Source organism: Mesocricetus auratus, unplaced genomic scaffold, assembly GCF_017639785.1.
Source record: "Mesocricetus auratus isolate SY011 unplaced genomic scaffold, BCM_Maur_2.0 Super-Scaffold_100018, whole genome shotgun sequence".
Lineage (NCBI taxonomy): Eukaryota > Metazoa > Chordata > Mammalia > Rodentia > Cricetidae > Mesocricetus > Mesocricetus auratus.
This window is the reverse complement of record NW_024429199.1, coordinates 5234566-5256906: the sequence shown is the minus strand read 5'-3', so window position 1 is coordinate 5256906 and position 22341 is coordinate 5234566. Positions and strand designations below refer to the sequence as shown.

At 37.2% G+C, this 22341-nt stretch overlaps 1 long non-coding RNA gene across 1 annotated transcript in view; it reads right to left on the bottom strand.

Annotated features, from left to right (window-relative positions):
• Nucleotides 1-15495: 15495 nt before the first annotated feature.
• The window catches only part of LOC121132861, a 103791-nt gene continuing 96945 nt past the window's right edge, over nucleotides 15496-22341 (bottom strand). Inside the window, exons 6-9 of the long non-coding RNA XR_005869546.1 lie at nucleotides 21268-21330; nucleotides 20519-20607; nucleotides 20325-20383; nucleotides 15496-15906 (exon numbers count right to left, since the gene is read on the bottom strand). This is a non-coding gene — a long non-coding RNA (uncharacterized LOC121132861). The remainder of the gene's footprint in view (nucleotides 15907-20324; nucleotides 20384-20518; nucleotides 20608-21267; nucleotides 21331-22341) is intronic.

The window sequence follows — 22341 nt, the reverse complement described above, 5'->3', positions numbered from 1 at the left end:
TACTCTTCCCTACGAAGAGAATAAACAATCACTAAAGACTAAGCCTTTGGCCCATCCCACAAGACAGGGAGTTGCTTGCTAGTTTTTTCTTATGCCCCAAAGTCTAACTGGAGTCAAAATGCTGCATGGGGCTTAATGAGTACCCTGGTTAGAAGCCATTCTGTTCTTGCCAAAGTTAGAGTGGTCTATATAAACACTCTTCTAGAACTGAAGCAACAAAGAGAAAGTACTAACAGCAGCCATTAATTGCCAAAATAAAAAAATGCTTCATAGCATCTAAGATTCTTTTTACTCTCTACTGAGCATTGGGCTAAATATTTAATATTCATCTCCTCATTTCAGTATCATACCAAATTTGCAAGTCTAAAATAGTGCAGTTTTCAGGTGAGAAAACTAAAGCTTGGAGTGATTAATTTTGTTTTCTATAGTGATGCAAATTTTAAGTAGCAGGGCCAGTGTTTAAAGCCAAGGCCATGCAATCCCAAGCCCGTTTTCTTCACTATTATAGTGCAGAACAGCAGTTGCTGGCAAATGATGTCTGCTATGGACATTTTTCAGAACGTAGCAACAGCAGCAAGCTACCCTTCAATACTGGTGTTGCAAAAATGTGCAGTACACTGAATAAAATGGTTTGTGAGAGCTGCGGGAAGGCAATTGATGAAGGGTCTATAGCTGAAGCCAAAATGTTGAGCCACTGTGGACATACTGTGAGAATTTTCAGAAGTGTATACTGATAGACTGATTGTGACATAACACAGGAAAAGAGAACAGGGTCCAAGAAAGAAACAGGATAGTTTAATGAGAATATGACAAAGACTTGGCCCTCTGACATTCCTAAAACTATTTTCATTTCCATATGAAAGGAAATTGGGTATTTGAATATGAGTATATTCCCTTTTATTTGTAGCTTGGATATATGTATTGTGGTATACGTGGCATTTTTTGACTTTATGATACAGCTAATTGTGTGTGTTGAATTGAATGGGCTATGTGAATCCCAGACATTTGGTCATTTTTCTTGGTGTATCTATGAAGCTACATCAGGGTGACATTAATATTCAACTTGATTATTGAGCAAGTGAGATTGCACTCCCACATAGATATATTTAATAGGATTTTAAAACTGTTTCCTGATATTTATTGTTAATGTATAGTCACACTCTTGAATTTTTATGTAGAAAGGATGAACTTTGATAGTTCTATTACTTTAACTATGAATTATTTATTAATATTCACCTAGTCAAGTGGGTACTTGAGCAGATAAACAAGGTTGCAAAAGGGAGCTCCTGTAGCATAATTGGTTTGACCTCGATCATTGGTCTTTTTCAATTTTTGATTCAAATCAACACCATGTCTCAAGATTGCTGGTACAACACCATTGATCCTCCTGCTCTCTGACCTTTAAATTCAATGTCCTCTAAAGTCTTCTCAACTTCACTAGGTATGTAAAACCCTTCAGTAGCTCCTTGTCATTGGACTGGTAGACAAGGTTAAATAGTCCCTGTAGAAAAAGCACACCTTTGTATTTTCAGATGGAATGACATACCATCTCTCACACCCACAGTCCTATTAAGAGCAGCCACTTAATTATGACTGTAGAAGGAGTGTCTGTCCAGCCTGGTCCTGCTGCCCTTCAGCCCCCAAAAAGCACACAGAGACTTATATTAATTATAAACTGTTTGGCCAATGGCTTAGACGTCTTACTGGCTAGCTCTCTCTTAATAACCTATGTATTTCTACATGACCTTACCTTGCCAAAAAACACCCTGCATGTCCTATCTTCTCTGCAGCTGCATGGCATTCTCCTTCGATGCTCCTCTTTCTCTCCCCAGAATTCTCCTCCCTTGGTAGCTCCACCTATACTTCCTGCCTGGCTGCTGGCCAATCAGTGTTTTATTCATCAACCAGTAAGAGAAACATATAAACAGAAGGAAAATCCCCCATCATATGACAAAGCAGTTCAACAATAAGTCTTCAAAAAGTATAAAATGTAGATTGATGTGAATACTATGAGCTGTAAGCCCACAGATAACTTTTCAGTTTGTATAGATGAAAATAGACAAAGTCAAAATATTGGGACAAATGTGTAGGTTTGCAAATTCCATTCACATATGACACCTGCTAGAACAATTTATGGTTATATAGAGAAGGTATGATATACAATTAGGCTAAAGAGCTAGAAAGCAAATCAGAACATTAGTAACAGTTCAACTTATTGGAGTTGAATATTTTTTTAGAAAGGGTTTCTCTGTGTAGCCCTGGCTGTCCTGGAACTCACTCTGTAGACCAGACAGGCCTTGAACTCACAAACATCCACCTGCCTCTGCCTCTTGAGAGCTGTGATTAAAGGCATGGAGTACCACTACCCAACTTACTCTTAACTTTTAATATAGCAAAAAGAGGAAAGATATAGTTAAAGTAAAATAAGTTTTATTTGAGCAATGATTTTCTAATTTTTATGGACTACTATCAAGGTAAAAATGTTTCATTTAAAGGAAAAGTATAATCCTTTAACAATTAATTACAAGAATTCTTATCCTTTTGGTAACTTACTGTGAAGTAAAAGGACCTTTGTAATTTATGTTTACAATTTTCATTTATTACTATTATGTATATATGTGATGTGTGTGTGTGTGTTTATGTGTATGTAGGTGCACATTGCAGAGGTCAGAAAACAAATCTCAGGATCCTATTGTCTCCTCCCACCTAGAGTTCCATGATATGATAATGCATATTACATTTGCATAGGAAATGGCTTTACTAACTGGTAAATCATCTCACCAGCCTAATATTTGTAATATTAAATATACAACATGAATTAACTTGAAAATTATAAGCACAACCAAATATTATATCTTGCTCACTTTTAATATCCCTTTCTTGTTGCACAGCATTTATACCAGGAAAAGTAAAAAAAAAGTGTCAGGAATTGAAGGGAAAATACACAAATATATCAATGAATGCAAAATTACATTTTGAGTGGTATTCATACATCCAGTATCCCCGTATTTGAATAATTTTTGCCAAATGTTAATTGAGTAGTTAATTTAATAATTATTCCCAACCAAGGTCCATTCAGTCAAACTTTTCTCGTTTAAATATATGGATCATTATCTTAAATAGTAAGAGTGAACCCTCACATGGATACCATTAATAGATAAAGCTTATTAAATTGTTGAACTAAAGTTCAGGAATTCTTATCATGGTCAGTCTGATTTGCATGGATTATGAATCATGTACTCACAGTTTCTCCTCACTTGTTTCTTTTGTTTGTTTGCTTGTTTGTTTTTAAAATTGATTTTTGTTTTTATTTTTATTGAAAATAGATTCTTTGTTCATACAATATATACTGACTGCAATTTCCTCTCCCTCTACTTCTCCTAGTTCCTCTCCACCCTTCTTCCCCTCCAGATCCATTCCTTTTCTGTCTCTCCTTAGAAAAGAACAGGCGTCTAAGAGATAGCAACCAAACATGACAAAATAAAATAAAACAAAACCCCTTACATTAAGGCTGGATGATGCAATCCAACAGAAGGAGAAGGTCCACAAGAGCAGCCACAGAACCAGAGACCCAGTCCTTCACATATCAGGAGTCCCATAAAAATGCTAAGTTGAAAGCTATAATATATCCACAGAGGATGTGACACGGACCCGGGAATGTCCTGTGCATGCTGCTTTGGTTTATGTGAGTTCATAAAGACCTTGCTCAGCTCATTCAGAGGGCTTTGTTCTCCTGCTGTTCTCGGTTCCCTCTGACTTTTATGCTTTTTCTGATTCCTCTCCTATGGGTTCCCTGAGCTATGCGGGAAGGGATTTTAATGGAGGTCTCCCATTTAGAGCTGAGTGTCCCAAGGACTCTCTCCCTCTCTTGTCTGTCTGTGGGTCTCTGCATCCATTCCTGTGTGCTGCAGGAGGGAACTTCTCATTTGTTTCTTGGATATTCTTTGCCTAGTGAATGTAGCACTCATACATGTCTGATATTGCATTTTCTCTCTCCCGTGTGAATAAAGTAGATCCCATTCTATCATTTCTCTTTAAGCATTATAAACATTGTCATCTGTCATACAGAAACTTTGTCACAAGACTTAATAGAAAAAATAAATGTTAATGATTCTTAGCGATATTCTGCTCCCTTGCCAGAAGAAGGGCTGATAGGGAAGGACATCTTTCCCTTCTTCTCACCAACACACCTCAGATCAGGAAGGTGTTACCAGTTATGCTCCGCTCAAGACCTCAGAGCTGGCTCACCCATGCTACTACAGGGTCATCTCTACTGTTCTGCCCTTGAGAGGTTCAAGGCCCATTCTCTTGAGTGCTGCAACTGGTGAAGAGTTGGATCAGGCCCCCCACCTGCTGCAAATGTTGAGCGGTGAGGGGAGGAGAGCATCTTTCTCTCAGTCATGCCACCACATGGCAGACAAACGGGACTTCACCTGCTCTCCCATTCTCAGGCCCTCAGAACCAGCCTGACCAGGTCCCTGTGAATAGGGTCAACTGCATTGAGTTGCCCAGGTGAGGTGTGTAGCACCATCTCTCCTGAGGGCTTCAGCTGGTGACAGGCAGGACCAGTTCTCCCTAGTGTTGCAGCCAATGAGGGATGAGACCAACTGTACAGCCCTATCCTTTCGGCCTTTAGTGGTATCAAGAGTCACAGACATCAACAGAGACTGCAGCTGCTTCAGAGCTATGAATCCAGTCATGAAACCGAGCAGAAGACCGTGCTCGGATATTACCATGGCCCTGGGTGGCAGTGAAACCACCCACCTCAGCCCAATCCTCATCTCTTTTGCCTATTCATGTATGCCTTTATCCACAGGACATGAACCATTTTGTTTCTGTCTCATACCACTCCACCCATATACTCATCATAGCGGTGCCCATCTGTCTGGCTCTGTAAGGTGCCTGATGGGCCATTGTTTTCTGTTTGGAGTCAGGGTAGCACGTGTGAGTCTCCTTAGAACATCATGGCCCGGAGCAGGACCATGCTTCTTGATCACGAAGAGATGGAAGGCTCCCAGATGGTGTGGAGGTGTTGATGGAGTTCTCTCCTGAGTCTGGACTAGAAAACCTAGGCTATATATTTCTACTGTAAGCTAATATAATTTTTTAGAAGCAATATTATTGGAACCATGTACCTGATGATAGAATTATAAAGAAGGGCAAAAAAGATAATGTGTTATTCAAAATCACTCTCTTTGATATATGGAAATATATCATTAACATTATTGCACAATGATGTGATGGTTTTCCAGAGGAACCCTTGCCAAACAAAATATCCTCTTCAAAATTCTAAAACTGCAGAATTACATCTCAGTGCTTCTAAAAGATTAGACAACTGTTTGATCTCTATTTTTCATGTTTTATTTCTAAATTTAAGTTTAAATTAGAAACAAGGTTGCTTCACATATCAATTCCAGGTCCCTTTCCCTCCCCTCCTCCACGCCCTCCCACTAACCCCCCCCCATATCCCCTCATTACCCCAGGGAGGGTGAGGCCCTCCATGGGGTTGTCCATAGTCTGTCATTTCATCCAGGGCAGGGCCTAGACCCTCCCCCAAGAGTCCAGGGTGAGAGTGCAGCTCTCATTGTTGGATGGGAGCCCAAAGTCCAAAGTCCATTTGTATACCGGGGATAAATACTCTTGATCTCTAATTTTTAAACACATGAATTAAATAATCATTACTTATTCTGCAAATGATAATTCAAAAGCTATATAGTTCTCAATGCTTCTTTGAGAAAAGAATCATCAATTTAAAATTTTACTTTATTCTTCTCTCATACATTATATCCTGACCACAACTTCTCCTTCCTCCACTCCTCCTCCATTTTCCAAAACAAAACAAAACAAACACACAAATGGTCTCCCAGGGATATGCACTGAACTTGGACTAAAAACATAAGATATGACTAAGTGCTTTCATGTCAAGGCCAGAAGAGGCAACACAGTAAGAGGAAAAGGATCCCAAGCACAGGTAAAAGAGTCAGAGAACCTGTCCCCTACTCTCCTACTCTTACTGTTGGGAATTCCACAGGAACACCTAGTCACACAACCGTAATGTATATACCGAGTACCTAACTCAGATCCATAAAGGGCTGTGTTTTCATGGTGTTCTCTACCCCTCTCTCTCCTACAATCCTTAACGCCCCCACTTCTGCAGGATTCTCCTGGTTCTGCCAAGTGTTTGGCTGTGGGTCTCTGGATCTGCTCCCATCAGTTTCTGAATGTTGTCCTTCTGATGAAAATTTGGCTAGGCACCAATCTATGAGTATAGCAGACTATCACTAGGGATCATTTCATTGACTTTTTTGTTTGTTGCCAGCTGTTTGGTTCTGTCCTAGGTCTCTGGGCTGTCCTGCTTCTGGTTCATGGCCATCATGGGCTTTATCTCATAGCATGGGCCTCAAATTGGACTAGTCCTGGGCTGGCCACTCCCACAAGTTCTGTGTCACCATTACCCCAGTATATCTTTCAATCAGGACAGATCATTGGTTGAAGATTTTATGACTGGATTGATGTCCCAGTCCAACTGTTAAGAGCCTTGCCTGGCTACACAAGATAGCCAGTTTGGTTCTGTATCTCCCATTACTAAGAGATATCATAAGGTCACTTTCAGATTCCAAGGAGTTTCCCACCACATCCTCCTCACTGTAGTCCTCTCCCCCAGTATTCTCTCCCTCTGTTCCTCCCAAACCTGCCTGATCCCTCCTGTTCCCATAACCACTATTCTTTTTCCCTTCTCAAGGAGATCTGTGTGTTCCCCCAATTGAGCCCTCCTGGTTACTCTCTATTATTTTTGGTTACCCAGCCTCTCTGGGTCTGAATTGTAGCATGATTGTCATTTATTTACAACCAATGTCCACTTATATGTGAGTACATGCCATGTTTGTCTTTCTGGGTCTGGGTTAACTCACTCAGGACAACAGGATGACCTTTTCTAGTTTCATCCATTTTCCTGACAATTTCATAATATCATTGTTTTTAACAACTGAATAATACTCAATTGTGTAAGCGTACCACATTTTCTTTATCCATTCTTTGAGTGAGAGACATCTAGATACTTTCTGGCTATTATAAACAGAATATTATCATGTTCTGGCTATTATAAATAAAATGTCCTTGTGGTAGCATGTGACATCTTTTGAATATATTCCCAAGAGTGGTATAACTGAGTCTTGAGATAGATTAATTCCCAATTTTCTGAGTAACCCCCATATTGATTTTCATAATGGCTGTACTAGTGTGCACATCTACAAGCAATGGAGAAATGTTGTTTTTACTCTACATCCTTACCAGCTTGAGCTGTCAGTTATGGTTTTTATCTTAGCCATTGTGACAGGTGAAAGATGGAATCTCAAAGTACTTTTAATTTGCTTTTCCATGATGGATAAGGACATTGAACATCTTTTAAGTGATTTTTGGTCTTTTGAGATTCATCTGTTGGGAATTCTGTATCTCATTTTAATAGGATTATTTAGTTTGTTGAGTTCTTTATATATTTGGATATTAGCTCTCTGTCAAATGTGGGGTTGCTGAAAATATTTTCCCATTCTGTAGGCTGCCATTTTACCCTATTGACAGTGTCCTTTGTCTTACAGAATCTTTTTAGTTCCATTAATTAATTGTCAATCTTAGTTCCTGTTCTATCAGTATTCTATTGTGGAAATTGTCTCCTGTGCCAATGTGTTCAAGGCTAATACTCACTTTTTCTTCTGTCAGTGTATCCAGTTTTATGTTGAGGTTTTGATGCACTTGGAATGAGTTTTGTGCTTGTTGATAGATATGGGTTAATTTGAATTCTTCTACATGCTGACATCCAATTAGATGAGCACCACTTGTTGAAGGTGTTTTCTTTTTCCCATTGTGTAATTCTGTCTTATTTCTAAAAGTTCAGGTGTCCATGAGTGTGTGGATTTATGTCTGAGTCTTTAACTTGATTCCATTGATAAATGTGTCTGTTTTTATGCCAATTCTAAGCAGATTTTATTACTATCGCTCTGTAGTATAGCTTGAAATAAAGGACGGTGATACCTCTGGGTATTCATTATTGGATAGCATTGTTCTAAGTTTTGTTTTTCTATGTGAGATTGAGTATTGTCCTTTATGCAATGTTCTGTAAAGGACTGTGTTGCAATTTTGAAAAGGATCACATTGATTCTGTAGATTGCTTTTGGTAACATGGCCATTATTACTATGTTAACCTTACCAATCCCTGAGCATGACAGATCTATCCATCTTCTGGTATCTTCAATTTCTTTCCCCAAAGACTTGACATTTTTGTTGTTCAAGTCTTTCACTTGTTTGGTTAGATTTACCCCAAGATAGTTTATATTATTTGTGGCTATTGTGACAACTATTGTGGTGGTTTGAATAAAAAGAGCACCCATAGGCCCATAGGAAGTGGCACAATTAGGAGGTGGAGCCTTGTTGGAGTAGGTGTGGATTTATTGAAGAAGGTGCATAACTAGAGCTTAGAGGTCTCAGAAACTCAATTCTGGGCATTGTGTCACGGTTTCTTCCTGCTGTCTTTGGATCCAGATGTAGAACTCTGGGCTCCTTCTCTAGGACCACATCTACCTCCTCAACACCATGCTTCCCATCATAACAGCAATGAACTAAACCACTGAACCTTGAAGCCAGCTACAATTAAACATTTTCTGTTGTAAGAGTTACCATAGCCAGGAGAGTAGGTCCATGACTTCAATCTCAGCACCTGGAGGCAGAGGCAGGAAGATCTCTGTGATTTCGAGGCCAGCCTGGTCTATAAAACAAGTTCCAGGACACTTACACAGAGAAACCCCCTCAAAAAACAAATCAAAACAAAAGCAAAACTTAAAAAAGGAAGAAAGAAAGAAGGAAAGAAAGAAAGAAAGAGAAAAAGAAGGTAAGAGAGAAAGGAAGAAAGAAAGGAAAGAAGCAAAGAAACAAAGAAATATTTGTCTTTGTCACAGAGTCACTTCACAGCAATAAAACCCTAACAAAGACAGTGTTGTTTCCATGATTTCTTTCACAACTCATGTGTTATTTGCACATAGATTGACTGGCAATTTCTTTTTAGTTAATCTTGTTTACAGCCATTTCACTAAAGGTGTTTATCAACTGTAGGAGTTCACTGATAGAATTTTTGGGGTTGCTTATATATATTAACATATCATCTACAAATAAAAATGCATTGACTTCTTCCTTTCCAATTTGTATTGCTTTGATCTCCAGGTTTCTTATTGCTCCACAGTATAGTAATTATAGTTCAATTACTATACTGAATAAATATGGAGAAAGTGAGACAGCGTAAACTTGTTTCTGATTTTAGTAGGATTGCTTTGATTTTTTTTCTCCAATTAATTTGATGTTGGCTATAGGCTTGCTGCTAACTGCCATTATTATGGTTAGGTATGTCTCTTGTATCACTAATATCACCAAGATTTTTTAAAGGGGGTATTGGGTTTTGTCAAAGGCTTCTTCAGCATCTATTGAGGTGATCATATTTTTTTCTTTCAGTTTGTTTATATCATGGGTTACCTTGATTAATTTTCATATGTTGGACCATCCTGTATGAAGCCTACTTTATTATGGTGAATGACCTTTTTTGAAGAGTTCTTGGATTCAGTTTCCAAGTTTTTTGAGTATTTTTGTATCTATGCTCATTAGGAAAATTAGTCTGTAATTCTCTTTTTTGTGATATGTTTGCATGCTTTGGATATCAGGGTGACTGTGGCATCATAAAATGATTTTGGTAATGTTCGTTCTGTTTTTATTTTGTGAACTAATTTGAGATGTACTGACATTGGATATTCTCTGAAAGTCTGGTAGAATTCTGAGCAAAAACAAGCTGGCTCTGGCCCTTTCTTTGCTGAGCATGGGGAGACTTCTATTTCCTTAGGGATTATATGTCTCTTTAAATAGTTGATATGATCTTGATTTAACTTTGGTAACTGACATCTATGGAGAAAATCATCCATTTCTTTTAGATTTTCCAATTTTCTGGAGTGCAAGATTTTAAAGCATGACCTAGTGGTTCTTTGGATTTCTTCACTATCTGTTGGATATTCTCTCTATGTCTTTAATTAGTTTGGATAAGGGTTTGTCCATCTTGTTAATTTTCTCAAAGAACCAAGTCTTGGATTCATTATATTGCTCTCTTTGTTTCTATTTTATTGATTTCAGCTCTCAATTTGATTATTTCCTGACATCTACTCCTTGGGTGAGCTTGCTTCTTTTTGTTCTATAGATTTCAGGTGTGCTTTTAAGTTCATAGTAGGAAATCTCTGGAATTCCTTTATGTTGTCACTTAGTGCTATGGAATTTCTTCTTGTTTCATTGTGTCCCCTAAGTTTGAGTATGTTGTATAATATTCCTTTTCATTGATTTCTAGCAAGTCTAATTTCTTTATTTTTTCCTTGTCCCAAGAGTTATTCAGTAGAGGGTTATTCAGTTTCCATGAGTTTTTAGTTTTTATGTTGTTTCTATTGTTACTCAAATCCAGTTTTAATTTGTGGTTGTCTGAGAGGATGCAGGGTGCTATTTTGATTTTATTGTATCTGTTAAGAGTTGTTTTGTGACTGAGTATGTGGTCAATTTTGGAGAATGTTCCAAGAGTTTCTTAGAAGAAGGTATATTCTTTCATGTTTGGGCAAAATGTTTTGTAGATATCTGTTAGATCCATTTGGTTAATGACATCTGCTAGCTCCAGTATTTCTCTCTTCAGTTTTTGTCTGTATGACCTATCCATTGGTGAGAGTAGGGTATTGAAGTATCCCCTATCAGTGTGTGAAGGTCAATGTGTGATTTAAACTGAGTAATGTTTCCTTTAAAAATATGGATAGCCTTGTGTTTAGGCTGTAGGTGTTAACAATTAAGAGATCATCTTGGCGGATCTTTCCTTTGTTAAATATGAAAAGTCCTTCTCTGTCTCTTTTGTTTAATTTTGGTTTGAAGTCTATTTTGTTAGATATTGAAATGGCTACACCAGCTTGTTTCTTAATCCATTTCCTTAGAATATCTTTTTCTAACCCTTAACTCTGAGTAATGTCTGTCTTTGGTGTTGAAGTATGTTTCTTGTATGCAGCAGAAGGATGGAGCCTGATTTTGCATCTATTCTGTTGATCTGTGCTTTTTAATTGGAATATTGAGTCTACTAATATTGAGAGATATTAGTGACCAATGGTTGCTAATTACTGTTATTTTGCTGTTGGTGGTGATTGTGTGTGCTCTTTTCTTTTGTTCTTTTCTGGTGTAAGATTATTTATTTCTTGTGTTTTCATCCTTGGATTGGATGTTTCCTTCTAGAATCTTCTGTATAGTTGGACTCATGGACATAGTAGTTTGGGATGGTATCTGTTGTCTCTTGGAGTCTACAGGACACCGCCCCCAGGTTTTTCTGACTTTTAGAGTCTCTATTGAGAAATCAAGTGTAATTCTAATAGGTCTCCCTTTATATGTTAGTTGGCCTTTGGCCCTTGCAATATTTAATATTCTTTCTTTGTTCTGTATGTTTAGTGCTTTGATTATTTTGTGGCCTGGGGATTTTATTTTCATTTCTAACCTATTTGTTGTTCTGTAAGCTTCTTATACCTTTATAGGCACATACCTATATGCTCTATTTTTTTCAAAACAAGGTTTCTGTGTAGCTGTGGAGCCTATCTTGGCATTCGCTCTGTAGACCAGGCTGGCCTCGAACTCACAGAGATCTGCCATCCTCTGCCTCCTGAGTGCTGGGATTAAAGGCATGCACCACCAATGTCCAGCTGTATCTATATCCCTTTATATGTCTTCTTTGGGTTGAATTTTTCCATGATTTTGTTAAAGATATTTTCTGGATCTTTGAGCTGTTATTTTTCTTCTTCTATTTTACTATTCTTAGGTTTGGTCTTTTCATCATGTCCCAGTTTTCCTGGATGTTTTGTATGAGGAATTTTTTATATTTCACATTTTCTCTAATGTATCTATTTCTCCCATCATATCTTCTATGCATTAGATTATCTCTTCCATCTCTTGTATTCTGCTGGTGATGATTGCATCTCTCATTTCTATTTGCTTAACTAGATTTTCCATCTCCGGGATTCCCTCAAATTGGTTTTCTTTATTGCTTCAATTTCATTTTCAGATCTTAAACTTTTATTCATTTCCTTTCAACTTTTTTTTTGCTTTGTTTTGGTTTTCTGTTTTTTTTATTCTGTACTTTCTTGGCTTTCTTTAAGGAATTGATTCACTTCCTCCAATTTTGCTTGTCTTTTCCTGAGTTTCTTTAAGGAATCCATTCACCTCCTCTTTAAGGACCTCTATCATCTTCATAGTTTTTAAGGCAACTTTCTTTTGTTTCACCTGTGTTGGAATATTTCTGACAGAGACAGATTGCCCTAACTGTTGGTCATGTTGTTTTGCTGGCATCTAAGCATCTGGATTCTGGGTAATTACATAAAGATCTACTGTAGCTTTCTGAGTTTGTCTTTGTTGGATGAGTACTTTTTTTCTGTTGGTTTCGGTTCCTCTCTGATATTCTGGCTGAATTCATCTGAAATTCTCATGGTCAGCTTGTCCTTTCACATGCAGTTCTCATGGCTGCCTTGTCCTTTGGTTTGACAGGGTGCCTCTGCTGGAGTAGGACTATTCCACCTGGGATTATGGGTGCCAGTATGGCCTCTGGAGTTCTGGGTACAGATGTGGCCACTGGTAAAGGAGGGGCTTCTGCTACAGTTGTAGGCAGGATTTGGTTGTAAGGAGGGGAACAGTTGGGGATATTTTGAGCAGGCTCTAAAGGATATGCAGGCAGGGGTTGGGAGCTTACCTGATATTCTGGATGTATGTATGACTTCTGGTAGCAGGCCGATTCTACCTGAGTTGTGGGCCAAGTTATGGTAACAAGGAGATGAGATGCTGTTAGGAGTATGCTGGGTGGTCTGTGGAAAAGGGGTGGGAGATTCTTACCTATGGAACTATCAAATTTTGCAACTGTACATAAGATTAGAGGCTTAGTGAAGTTTCAACTGATTATGAAACGGTTCATAATTTAATATCATTTATCAATATAATAAATTCTCATATTTCTATTGTACATTTATACAAAATTCATACTTTGGATTTAATGTGTACTTTGGATTTAATGTGGTTTTCTTGGAGACAAGGTTTCTCTGTATTGTTTTAGAGGCTGTCCTGGAATTCTCTCTGTATAATGTGTCCATTTAATTTGAATTACAAGCTTTATTTATATCTTGCTAGTTTTTCATCATTTTCTTTCTCTGATTTAAAGGTTCAGTCAGATATTTGTGTTGCATTACATGTCAAATACCCTTAGTTTCCTTCAGTATGTTACTGTCCTTCTGCATTCTTAAAAAAAGGCCCTAATAATTCTTAAGAGTTTGGTTTTGGCCACTTTCTTTGTGGGAAGTCCTTCAATTTTTGATTGTTGAATAACTTCTCAAGAGTAAACATGATTGAATATATTGGCATTCTTTTTAAATTAAGGGAGATCTGGCAGTGGTTTTAAAAATGCCTCCAGAGACCATGTCTTTTCTAGAAAAGGGATAAAGTTTAATTTCCTTTGAGTTGTAAATTATTGAATGAAGAAATGATGGTGTTTATGATATCACTTGCTTCTCTTTATATAAAAACTAAATGTGAAGATCCTAGGGAAAATGTGAGTTTGGATTCTTTATGATAATTGCAATTAAAGCAACACATTTCTTTTTACTAATAATTATTTGTTTTTATTAAAAATCTCAGCTCTACTTAAAAAGAAGTCATTGTCATTTTTCTCTTTAAATATTTAATGTAAATTATTCAAAAATATTTTAAATGTATTTTGTATTTTTTCTGGAATTAATTTTATGAGATGTTCATTGATTTAAAAAATAAATTTAGATATTTTGAAACATTAGTTTTCAGTTATATTTAGACTAGAGAGGGTGTCAGTATTTGTTCTGTTCTTCCTGTTTTTACCTATCTATTTTTTCTTTTGCTGACATCTCTCTGGCCTGGATTTTGTGGGTGTATTCTCTCAGGTTTTCAGGCCTCCTTTCTATAGTCTGAACCTATGAAAACATCTGGAATCTTCCACTCTCATGAACAATGGGAAAATGGGAAAACTTTTTCAACAAATCGGCAGCCTCTATCATTTTGTGCTTATGTTTTTCTGTTTTCTTGGTTCTTCATTCCTCATGCAACCATAGCAGGTTTTTACAATTGTCCACCATGTGCTGCTTCAAGTAGTGTTGGCTCTGGTTTCCTACCTGGCAAGTGTCCCACTCACTCATTCAGAGACCCTTTGAGCTTTCACAGACAAAGCCAGCACCTGGCCCTAAATGCTTTCTGAATCAGAAAAAAAATTATCTCTATCTGTTCTTTAGCTCATTATTTTCTATTTTTGTTACATTTTAGATACTGTTAATGTCTTGAAGCTTGATTTCCTATTTATATTCATCATCATTGTGACAGTGCCAAAAAAATTGCAACACAGTTAACAGAGCCATTAATTAAAGGAAACCTTTGATACTCTTCATCTTAAACATTTCACTAGGAAAGAAAATGCGAAGTTCTTTTTTTAGTTATAAAGAAATCATCACAAGGGGTACCTGACTTGTGTCTGTGATACTAACTTCTTAAAACTTATTTTATTTATATTATTTATGTTTATGGGTTTTTTTTTGTCTGCATGTGTGTGTCTTTATAACATTTACATGCCTGCTACCCTCAGAGGCAAGAAAATGGTGTTGTATATACTGGGGCTTGAGTTACAGACAGTTGTCAGTATCTTCTTGGGTTCTGAGAATTGAACCTTTGTCCTCTGGATCAGTCAATGTTTCTGACTACTGAGCTATCTCCCCAGTCCTAAGGAAGTCTGTTTCCTTGTATCCTGACATGCTTTCGGGACTAAGATAATACAACAGGAAAAAGCATGGTATCAAAGATGCTCAGTGCCTGCAATTCATGTTAGTCACATCAAGAAAGGAACATATTTCAAGTAGGATTGCTTTTGTATTAGTCATGCAATCATTAGTACTAATAAGGTGCTACTTATTCCTTCTCTTTTCAGTGTGAAGTTTGGATGGCCTGTCAAAAACCAGTGTTAGGCTGGATGCCTAGATTATATCTGCAAGAATTTTTTTCGTGTAAATGAACAATAATGCTAGTAGCGCATGTTTTTCTAAATGTTACCAAGTTTCAAGGATGCTAGCATTTTTTCTAACTGAAAGTAATTTTTCTTACATTAGATTCTGATCATGGTTTTTCCTCCCTGTCTCTTCCCCAATCCTCCCCACCACCCCACTCATCCAAAAACCCATGCCTTCTGTTTTTCTTTAGAGAACAAATCAGAGCAACACAAAACAAACAGAGAACCAAAAACAAAATAAAAACCAAGAAAATGCATGTAGAACATACACACAAACATATGCAAGCACATACATGCAAAAACTATAAAAAACACAAAATTGGAAACCGTAACATGTACGCAAAAGGCAAGTACATGTAAAACATGCCCAGTGAAACACAAAGCTAAACATCTCGTAAAACATCGTTGAGTTTATTTTGTGCTTGCCATCTACTGCTGGGAATCGGGCCTCAAGTGTGGTTTGTGTACATGGTAAGACCATTTTGGAGAAAACTAATTTTTCTTCTGTAAGCAGTTGTCAACTGGAGATGGCTTCTGGGTAGTGATGAAGGCTTGTTTCCATTTCTCACTCTCAGCAATGGGACTCTACATGGCTCAGATTTATGCAGATCCTGGGAATGTTCCTGAAGTCTTTGTGAGTTCATATGTGCATCAGCCCTAAGGTGTATAGAATGTCATGTTTTCCATCCCTCCTGGCGCTTATAATCTTTGTTCTTCCTCTTCCACAGAGTTCCCTAAGCCATTTGCGGAGTGACTTGGTGGAGACATCCCATTTATCACTGAGTTCTTCAAGGTTTCTCACTCTGCACAGGGTATAGGCACACACTACTTTGTTCACATTTACTGACAAAAGGAACTTTTATGACAATGGCTGACCAAAACTCTGATATATCTATGAGTATAGTAAAATGTTTCATTTTATTGCTATATTTCTTTAACAGAACAGTAGTGTTTAGTTTTACCCTAGCTCCATGGCCTATCTATGGCTGTCAAGCAGTATCTAGCATGGCTTCTGTTTGATGGAGCGATCCTTAAATCTTATCAGATAGTGGTTGGTTACTCCCACAAGTTTTGTGTCACTATTGAACCAATATATTGTGCAGTCAGATCACCATTTTAGATTTCAGGGGTTGTAATTGGGTTGGTTTTACCTTTCTCCTATGATAGTACACAGAGTGCTTTCTTAGTGCCATGACCACTAGTCAGAAGGGGTCAAGGCTCCAGTTAAGCACCAACTCAATTTCTCTGTGTTCAAGGAGACATGTGGATATGTCTTCAGCAATACAGTCTTATAACCAGAGAAGAACCAATAGTCTTAGAAGAGCCTAAGTTTCTAGGGGTTTTCCATGGGTACCATATGGTCAACAACTCAATTAGAAATCCAGTTATTGAAAATGGAGATTTTATTTGTCATTGACAATGAGCTAGTTGGGTCTTTGTCTCTCCAATCTTATGATGACTCTATTTAGATTTATTTCATATAAATATATATATATGAATATTCTTATATAGTACGTTTCCAAATGATTCCCAAAATGACCCTTAGTTTTAGTTATTTCTCCAGTTATACCCCCCACAATCCCTTGTCTCTCCAGTTCTCCATTTAATCCTCCTAATCCAGTCTTCCCATTGTCTCTCCATAACTTTTTTTCATTTCCTATACCTTAGGAGTTCCTTCCCTCCTTCTTGTTCCCTTACTCTATACCTAACCTCTGTGATTATATGGATAGCAGCATTACTACTGAAGGCTTAAAAGTTAGCATCCACATATAAGAGATTACATACCGCATTTGTCTTTGATCTGGGTTACCTATTCAGCATGATTTTTTTCTAGCCCATCAATTTACCTGCAGATTTTATGACTTTTTCTTTTCTTTTTAACAGCTGAATAATATCCCATTCTGTAAATGTACAAAGTTTTCATTATCCATTTATCTGTTGATGATGGATATCAGGACTGTTTCCAAATACTGCCTATTATGAGTAGAACATCAAAGAACATGGAGTAGCAAGTAACATTGTAGTAAGATAGAATTCTTGGGTTATATGATCAAGAATGATGTAAGTAGATAGATCTATTCTAAGTTTCATGAATAACCAGCACACTGATGTCTATAGTGACTGAACAGGTTTGAAATTTCAGTGTTCCTCTTACTCCATATACTAAACAGCATGAGCTGTCATTGGTTTTATTGTTCTTTCCCACTTTTAATGGTGTAAACTGGAATCTCAAAGTAGTTTTTTTGCATTTCCCTGATAACTAAGTATTTTTGAACACTTTAAAATGTATTTCTCAGCCCTTTCTCTTTTCCCTTTGAGAGCTCTGTTTAGTCTGTACCCCATTGTTAATTGGATTGTTTTTCTAATGTCTGTTATTTCAGTTCATGGTATCTTTGTCCATTTTGTAGCCTGACAATTTGTGCAAATGGTAGTGTCCTTTGCCATACAGAAGTTGTTCAGTTTCATGAGGTCTAATTATTAATTTTGATATCTTAGTACCTTTCCTGTATTTGTAGTGTCCTGTTTTAAAAGTCTTTTCCTGTATCAATGAGTTCTAGGCTATTTGCCATCTTATCTTCTATCAACCTCAGGGTATCTGATCTCATGTTAAGGTCCTTGATCCATTTGAAGGTAATGTTTATGAAGCATGATGAATATGGATCAGTTTGCACCCTTCTACAAAGGTCATCCAGTTTTCCCAACACCATTTGTTGAAAATGCTGTATTTTTCCCAATGTGTATTTTAGATCCTTTTGCTAAAAGTCAGGTGTTCATAAGTGTATGAACTTATGGCTTGGTCTTCAATTATTTCATTGATCGATGTATTTTTTATGTTAGTTCAATGGTGTTTTTATTGCTGTAGCTCTGTAGTACAACTTGAAATCTGGAATGGTGATACCACCAGCAATTCTTTTATTATTTAGGATTGTTTTAACTATACTGAACTTGAACATTATCCTTTCAAGTTCTGTGAAATATCATGTTAGTAGTTTGATGGGGACTGTATTGAATCTGTAGATTGCTTTTGGAAGGATGGCCATTTTCACTATACTAATCCTATCAATCCTTGAGTACAGGAGAGTTTTCTGTCTTCTAATATCTTCTTCAATGTATTAAAGTTTTTATTATACAAGTGTTACATTTCCTTGGTTAGAGTTACTCCAAGATATTTTGGAGGCTATTGTGAAAGGTGTTCTTTCCCTGATTTCTTTCTTAGTCCATTTGTCATTTATTTGTAAGAAGACTACTCTATGTGTGTGTGTGTGTGTGTGTGTGTGTATGTGTGTGTGTGTGTGTTATTATGTTGAAGGTGTTTATCACCTTTAGAAATTTCCTGGTGAAATTTTTAGGCCCTTTTATATATAAAATCATATCATCTGAAAATAATATTTTTACTTTCTCCTTTCCACTTTGTATCTCCTTATACCCCTCTGAGTTGTCTTATTGCTCTAGTTAAGACTGCAATTCCTACACTGAATTGATTTGTAGAGAATAGACATTGTTGTCTTGTTCCTGATTTTAGTGGAAAAGCTTTGACTGTCTTTCTGCTTAGGTTGATGTTGTGGATTTGCTATAAATCATTCTTATGTTGAGGTATATCACTGTATCCATAATTTAGGACTTTTATCATAAGGATATGCTGGATTTTGTCAAAGGCCTTTTCTGTATCTAGTGAAATGATCATGCGGCCTTTTTTTCTTTCAGCCTGTTTATGTGGTGGATTACATTTATACATTTATGTATGTTGAATCATCCTTGCATCTCTGGGATGAAGCCTACTTGATCATAGTATATTATCTTTTTGATGTGTTAGTAGATGATTTTACAAGCATTTTATTGAGAATTTTTGCAAGAAAATCATAAAGAAACAGGTCTGAAATTTCCTTTCTTTGTTGAGTTCTTTTTTATGTATTTGAGGTATCAAGATAATTGAGACCTCATAAAAAGAATTGGGAAATGTTGTTTCTCTTTCTATTTTGTGCAGTAATTTGAGAAACATTCCCACTAATTCTTCTAGTCTAGTAGAATTCTGTGCTGAATTCATCTAACACTGGCAATTTTTTTTGGATGGAAGCAACTTATTTACTGCTTTTATTTCACTAGGGGTTAGAGACCTGTTTAAGTTGCTTATCTGATCTTGATTTGAGTTTGATAGGTGGTATATATCAAAAAATGCATACATTTCTGTTATGTTTTTCAATTTGATAGAGCTCACATTTTAAAAGTATGTCCTTATGATTCTGTTGATATCCTTGGTGCCTATGGTTTCATCCCCATTTCTACCTCTAATTTTACTAATTTGTATAATCTGTCTTCATCTTTTAGTTACTTTCAGGCTGATAATTCAGGTCTTTGATTCACTTACAGTTAATTTGTTTATGGGTTAAGCGAATGGTCACACACCAAAGAGTGTATGGACAGTAAAATTTAGACTCAGTAGATGGGTTTTGGTTTTTGTTTTTCCTTAAGAGAATATAAAGTATTCTTGGATAGGAAAAGAAAGTGTATGTGTCTGAAAGGTGTTGGGAATTAATATGATTAATACATTAGTATGAAATGCTCAAGAGAAAATTAAGATGAAGGAAAAATTACATTAATTTGTTGTCCATCTTCATATGGATATTCAGTTTTCCCACCCTCACTCTTAAAGATGATGACTCTTCACCATTGTGTGTGTGTGTATACTTTTTAAATCTTTGTCAAAAGTTAGGTGGTGCAGCTGTGTTTGTCTCTAGGACTTCTACTCTATAAACTATGGTAGACTTGTCTGTTTTTGTGTTAGTACAAAGATGCTTTTATTGCTATGTTTCTAGTAATATAGTTTAAGATCAGGTAGTATGCAATTTCAAGGATTGTTGTTTGTGCTAAGAACTACTTGAACCATTCAGAGTACCTAGTGCTTCCACCTGAATTGTAGGAAATTTTTCTTTTATACTTTCATGGAGATTATATTGAATATGTAGCTCAATTTTTGGTACTATAGTCAAACTTACCACTACAAAGGAAAGACTAGCTTGTACATTAAGAAGAATTGAAACGTTACAATACTTACTTCTGTAATTTGCACTTATGTAGAGCAGCATGCAGATATAGTAGGAAGAAACCCAAACAAGCTCTACATAATGCAAGTCTGGTTTCTTTATTCCTTGTCATTTAGCTTTAACCTAGCTCTCCACCTTAACTGAGACCTGATTCTTTACCCTGTGTGACAGTTTCTTACCTTCCAAGCAAACATTCCACAAAACTGAAGGAGTGGGGTGTGTCTGTGTGCCTTAAAATCTGTAAAACATTTAAGTGAAGGGTTAGCTTAATTTGGGAGACCATAAACTTTTATTGTTTAATTCTTTTTTGATTTTACATGCGAACCCCAGTTCTCCTCCCTCCCCTTCTCCCAATCCTCACCTATCCACTTACCACATTTCATCCACTCCTCAGAACAGGTAAGGTTCCTCTCCCATGTATCAAGGCTGAGCTGAGCGAGGTATCCCACCATAGGGAACAGACTACAAAAAGCCAGTTTATATACTTGGGATAAGTCCTGGTCCCACTGACAGGGTCTCCCCCAACAGATCAAACCACATAACTGTCTCCCACATTCTTCTTAGGGCCTAGTTTAGTCCCATTCAGGTTTGCAGCTGTCAGTCCAGTGTCAATGAGCTCCCACTAGCGTGGATTATCTGTCTCTGTGGTTTTCTCCATCATGATCTTGACCCCTCTTGCTCATATCGCCACCTCCCTCTCTTCAACTGAACTCCAGGAGCTCAGCCCAGTGCTTGTCCGTGGGTCACTGCATCTGCTTCCATCAATTACTGGAAGTAGGTTCTATGATGACAATTAGGGTAGTCACTAATCTGATTATAGAAGAATACCCATTCAGGCACCCTTTCTACTATTGCTTAGCTGGGGTCATTCCCGTGGATTGCTGAGAATCTCTCTAGCACTAGGTTTCTCCCTAACCCTATAATGGCTCCCTCTATCAACATCTCTCTTTCATTATGCTCCCCCTCCATCCTTTCCCCAACTTGGCCTTCTCAATCCCTCATCCTTCAAATTCCCATTCCCTGTCCACTCACTTCTATCCCACCCCACTTTACACAGACATCTCAATTATACCCCTTTCCAGGGCCCTCCATGTGTGTCTCTCTTAGTGTCCTCCTTTTTACCTTGCGTCTCTGGGGTTGTGGATTGCAGCCTGATTATCTTTAGCAAGACAATTCTTCACAGACCTTGAAAGAAAAATACTCAACTTCATATGAAAAGATAAAACACCCAGCCAAAACAATCCTGTACAATAAAGGAACTTCTGGATACATCAGTATGCCTGACTTCAAGTTCTACTACAGAGCTATTGTAATAAAAACAGTTTGGTAGTAGTATAAAAACTGACACACGGATCAATGGAATTGAATTGAAAACCCCTGATATTATTCCACTCACCTATGAACACTTGATTTTTGACAAAGACACTAAAATTGTACACTAGAAAAAGAAATCATCTTTTAAAAAATGGTACTTGCATGACAGAATGTTAATATATAGAAGAATGCAAATATATCCACATCTATCCACATGCACAAAACTCGTGTCCAAATGGATCAAAGACCTCAACATAAATTCAGTTTACACTGGAGCTAATAGAAGAGAAAGTGGGAAGTAGCCTTGAATGCATGGGCACAGGAGACAACTTCCTAAATATAATACCAGTAGCACAGACACTGAGAGCAACTATTAATAAGTGGAACCTCACTGAAACTGAAAAGCTTCTGTAAGGCAAAGGACACAGTCAATAAGGCAAAATGACAGCCTACAGAATGGGAAAAGATCTTCACCAACCTCACATCTGACAGAGGGCTAATCTCCAAAATATATAGGCAACTAAAGAAACTAGATACCCAAATACCAAGCAATCCAATTAAAAATGGGCTACAAATCTAAACAGAGAATTCTGAGCAGTCAAAAGACATTTAAGGAATTGCTCAATATCCTTAGCCATCAGGGAAATACAAATCAAAACAACTCTGAGGTACCATTTTACCCCTGTCAGAATGTCTAAAATCAAAAATACTGGTGACAGCTTATGCTGGAGAAGATGTGGAGTAAAGGGAACACTCTTCCATTGCTGCTGGGAGTGTAAACTTGTACTGCCACTTTGGAAATCGGTATGGGGTTCGTTTTGTTGTTGTTGTTGTTGTTGTTGTTGTTGTTTGGTTTTATGAGACAGAGTTTCTCTGTATTGT